Source organism: Alligator sinensis, unplaced genomic scaffold (genome assembly GCF_000455745.1).
Source record: "Alligator sinensis unplaced genomic scaffold, ASM45574v1 scaffold43_1, whole genome shotgun sequence".
Lineage (NCBI taxonomy): Eukaryota > Metazoa > Chordata > Crocodylia > Alligatoridae > Alligator > Alligator sinensis.
In genome coordinates this window covers 1245381-1250920 of record NW_005842092.1, presented here as the reverse complement: position 1 = coordinate 1250920, position 5540 = coordinate 1245381, and positions in this window count along the sequence as shown.

Genomic DNA, 5540 nt, shown 5'->3' with positions numbered 1-5540 from the left:
TCACCTGGTCATAAAAGGAAATGAGATTGGTCAAGCAAGACCTACCCACAACAAACCCATGCTGGCTCTCTCTCAGGATGTTGCCATCGGCCAGTCCATTGAGGATGGCCTCTTTGATGATTTTTTCTAAGACCTTCCCGGGGATGGAGGTCAGGCTGATGGGCCTGTAGTTTGCTGGATCCACTTTCCTCCTTTTCTTGAAGATAGGCACGACATTGGCCTTCTTCCAGTCTTCGGGCACTTCACCAGAGCGCCATGAACTCTCGAATATCCATGCCAGGGGCTGAGCTATGATGCTAGCCAGCTCCTTGAGTACCCTGGGGTGTAACCGTCAGGGTCAGCTGACTTGAAGGTGTTCAGCCTCTCAAGGTGTTCCTTCACGAGGTCAGCATTGATGGAGGGCAAGGGATCTCCCTCACCCGGACCTTGCTGTACCATAGTGGGCAGGGGCAACCCATGGGACTGATGGAAAACCAATGCAAAGTACCCATTTAGTAGGTTGGCTTTTTCCTGGGCGTCGGTTGTCAGTTGTTCCTTCTGATTTAGCAGGGGTCCAATGTTGCCCTTGCTTTTCCTCCAGCTCCCCATGTACCTAAAAAAGGACTTTTTATTATCCTTGATACTTCTAGCTAATTGGAGATCAGTCACAGCTTTGGCTTTTCTGGTTCACTCCCTGCAGGTCCAGACCATTGCGGAATATTCCTCCTTGGAGGTGGATCCCATCCTCCATCCTTTGTAGGCCTTCTTTTTAGCCGCAGGAGGTCCACTAGTTCCCTGGAGAGCCAAGGGGGCTTCTGTGTCCTTTTGCTGCCTTTCCTCCAAGAAGGAATGGCCTTAGCTTTGTGTCATTATCCCTTAGGGCATCACCAACAAGCCTCCTGAGCTTGTCAAAGTCAGCTTTCCTGAAGTCGAATACTTCTGTACTGCCGACTGTCTTGCCAGCTTTATGGCAGATAGTGAAGATGATCAGCTCATGGTCGCTGTCACCCAGCTTCCCATCAATTGTTAGGTCACTGATTAGGTCATCCCCAGTTGCCAGTACCAGGTCGAGCAGCGCTTTACCTCTCATTGGCCCGTAGACCTCTTGTGTCAGGGAGAGGTCATCCACGCACGAAAGGAAACTTTGCAACCACTCGGATTTAGCTGAGTGCTCTTCCCACAAGAAGATAATTATAATTTATTAGGTAAATTTTAGGCAGTTTCTATGGCCAACAAGTCTGGGACTTGTATGGCTGATTAATGGCATGGAAATAAGGTAAATAAAGAATAAATTTAAATCCTTGAATCCAATTTAAATAAACAAACTGGGCGCATTTACATGAGGTGCTACGTTGCTGAAGTGACAAGCTACAGCAACATAGCTCAGCACTACAGTGACATAGCATTGGCAGGCACTAACCATGATGTCGCCACTACCACACAATAAGGTTGGAAATGACCTGTGTGCTGCCAGGACTGTGCAGTAATGGTGGGTACTGCACAGTCATTTAGTATTTGCTTTAGCAAGTCCTAAATGACTGAGCAGTACCAACTGCACCATGGTGCGCACGTGTAGACGCGCCCACTGAGAAACAAAAATAGGGAAGCTCGTGCACACTAATGACACAGAAGGCAGGAATTACTGACTGGCAACATGAAAAAAAAAATCAGTCACCTTTCCTATTGGCCAGAAGATATCTCCTTTGATAAAAATATATTTCAACATATGTTAGAATTCTTAGGACCAGAGGAAAGTAGGGCCGGGATGGACATCGCAGGGTCATCTAGTTCAGCCCTCTGCCTGGGGCAGGATCATCCCTGAATAAAACATCCCAACCACGTGTCTATCTCACCTGTGCTTGGAAACTTCCAAGGCTGGAGACTCCAGAGTTTTTTAGGTAGCCTGTTCCAATATTTGACGTCTTTTTAGTCAGAAAGTTTCTCCAACCTACATTTTCCTTACTAAAGCTAGAGGACGTTGCTCATGGCCCTTCCCCCCACAACCATTAAGGAAAGTCCAGCCTATATGTAATTGCCCTTCAGGTAGTTGCCCTCAGGTTTATCTAAATAACCCGAGTTCCTTCAGCCTTTCCTCATAAATCTTGCCTCCCAGGCCCCTAATTATCTTTGTTGTTCTGTGCTGGACTCTTTCCAATCTGTCCACATCCTCCTGGAAGTGTGTGGCCCAAAACTGAATGTGGTACTCCAGGTGAGGCCTCACCAGTGCTGAATCAAGTGGAGGAAACCCTTCCCTTGATATGCAAGTGACACTTCTGTTAATACAACCCATTACGCTATTTATTTGACTATAGATCTATATTTAAAACCAATCTGAACTCATTTTAGCATTGTTTCTAAACAGAACTTATGCTGTGAGCATTTAGATAACCAATAAAAATTACCTTTAGTAATTTAGTACCTTTAGTACCTTTTTGAAGGTCTGCTGAGTTTGCCTGAGCATCGCGAAAAATGCTAACTTACATACTGTTTTAATTTTTAAGTATTCATTAGGGAAATACTGCTATTTTAATAGAGCAGAGTTATCATTTTAGCGTAGTGTTTGGAACATTGATATTCCACAGCAATGCACAAATCCAGAACCACTACAGGCAACTAGCACCTATTATAAAGATATGACCTTGCAATGTCAACATTTCAGTGAAGATATGTAGGATTGAAAGGCACAAATAGGAATTTCTTGAGGACCTGCTTCCTGATCTTTCCAGGTATTGAGGTCAGACTGACTGGTCTGTAATTCCCCAGATTCTCCTTCTGCCCTTTCTTAACGATGGGCACTATATTATCCCTTTTCCAATCATCTGGTACCTAACCTGACCTCCACAAGTTCTCAAAGAGGATAGCCAGTAGCTCCAAAATTACCTCAGCCAATAAGACAGACCTATGCCCTAAAGGGCTTTTAATGCCAGAACACAAACAATGAGAACCAATAAAGCAGGTTACAGGAAGGAAGTCTGGGTTATAATACTGTTTTTCAGTCCTACCACCACTGAATTGAGATCAGCAATGCAGAGGAAAAAGCCTTATAATCATAAGAAATATTCTGAACCACCCATTCTCTAGCAAGAATCCTCTTTTTGATTTTTTTTTGTGTTTATATTTTGTATTAATATTTTTGTCTTTATTTACTGATTCACTGCAACATTTTTGTATATATCAGAAACTGCGTCCTCTGACTAAGAGCTAAATTGGGTTATTTTTGTCGTCTTCTCCTTCCACTAGAAAATGCTAATAAAATCTGTCTCGAAAAGAATGAGCTCAACTTATTCAGAGGTGGGCAGCTGGACAGACACCGATCAGGGCCACGCCAACAAAAAGTTAGAAACATAACTGTGAATAAAGGCCAAAAATGATGTAAATTAATGCAAACTGAAACATCCTGAAAACGGAACCCAGACTCATCCTTCACTCCCAATCGCTGCTACAAGCTCCAGTGTAATAAAACAGAAAGTTTTAAACAGTCTATTTTTGACATGTTTATGCGCTTGTGATGCACTGCTGTCTCTGTCTGAAAATGACCCTCTGGCAATGTCAGCAGACAGTGAAATCAAGAATGGAATATACATGGAGGCTCTCAGCTTTAATGGTCATCTGCCTGCCCTGGTCAAGAATGAGACAGAAGCACTGCTACTGCCCATACTGTACCTTCCCTGCAGTCTCCAGGGCTCTCAGGCTTATAACCTGCAAAAGCACTGAAACCTCACCATTAAAAACTATGCCTCTGAGGCACTTAATAGCAGGCACTAAAAGTCATGGTGATCTCAGTCACTGAACTCAGAGATGTCTTTTAATTACCAAGTTGGTCTTAGTTTTTCAACCTATTGAATGTGCACTTGCAGTGTTATTTTTCTTTTTCAACCAGGACCTTACATAGAACTGCAGCTTTTTTCTCTCTGATGCAGACAGAATGGCATCTTGTCAGCTTTCATTATAACACACTTGCCAAATTTTTAGCTCAGAGTATGAGGGGTTGAGAAGAAGCCTACATATGAATAATGTTTCAGGCTTAAGCATTTTCTGTAGGCAACACAGGTGTATTACTGAAGCAAACACTCAGCCTGGCTGGAATTATGCATGATAAACATTTGGCTATTTCTCTTGATTAGCTCATGAGAATTGAACAAATTCAGGTGTGAAATAGCTGTGGCTGGATGGTTCATCTTGGTTTGGTGTGTGAATGCTTCTTGACTTCAATGGGCTGTGGATCAGACCCTGAGCTTCCAACACACCTCCATATAAGCCTTCTACTAGGAAGCTGTGAAAGGGAAAGGAAACGGCACTATAATTAAACTACTGTATATTGGCCATCAAGTTGTAGTGTCCCTATGGTCTCTTACTAGGATAAATATGCAAGACCACCTGGAATTTTCAGTGAAGTTTCAGTGGTTTTGCATGCTGCAAGTCCATTAGCCCTGGACCCGGAAGTAAAGTAGACAAACTTCTGGGTATCACTAATTGTTTACACTGATCCAGACTGTGATCTGCTTCTGATTAAAGAATGCAATGTGGTCATTTTAAGGTACTTAACAGTCCACAACTTAGTTTCAAAAGTAAAAACTGAGTTACGGTTTTAATATTCAGTTGCATTTTATGCATTGGCATTTATCACGTAAAATAAAAACAAGTGGCATCATTTCTAGGAAGCGACAATATTTATCATTTTCATCTCTGCCATGTATTTTTTAGCCCCTGATTTACAAGGAGAAACTATTTTAAAAAGCCAGAGGGAAATTGAGGTGAGGTAAAGAAAACTGAGAAGATGAGACCAAATCCTGCCAAAACTGATGTACATGAATAAAGCCAGTCATGTGCATAAATTTACATGATTGGGCCTGAGGTTTTTAATAAAGCCGCTCCTGGATTTCACTGGGAATTGGACTAGTTGATTAGCACTATATTGCCCGTCTTCCAATTCTATGAAAATATGGTATTATTCAAGCATATTAACTCTGTTTTTTTACACTAAAATTCATGCTATTAAAACAATATGGCAAATTAATTTCAGAACAGCTGAAATACTAGAATGAATGATCACATCTATGTAGCTAGAATTCTTCTAGTTAAATTATTTCTATTTTGACCTATGCACAGGAGACGAAGTACATCTCCCTAAAATCTAATCCTGTATGTGTGCATGTATGCATGTTTGTGTAAGCTGTATGTTCTAAAAGGCAGCACTTATTACATGTATTGTTGAGTTGTGCAGACCACCTCCTAGCCTGAGGTGTTCTCATAGAAACTAGTTTGAAGCTCATATTTTCCATGCTCAATCTCAGTGCAGAAGTGATTTTTGTAAGCCTTAGCCATTTTGTCCGGTGCAACCATTTTTAAATATTTTATTTTTCAACTTGAGTTATACCATTGATTTGACAGTGTACTTGGAAAACCTCCCATACAAAAAGAGCTTAAAATGGTGAGCTTGTTTACCTTATAGTAGAGAAAAGTAAGAGAGGATGTGATTCATAGATTCATACATTCATAGATGCTAGGGTCGGAAGGGACCTCAATCGAGTCCGACCCCCTGCATAGGCAGGAAAGAGGGC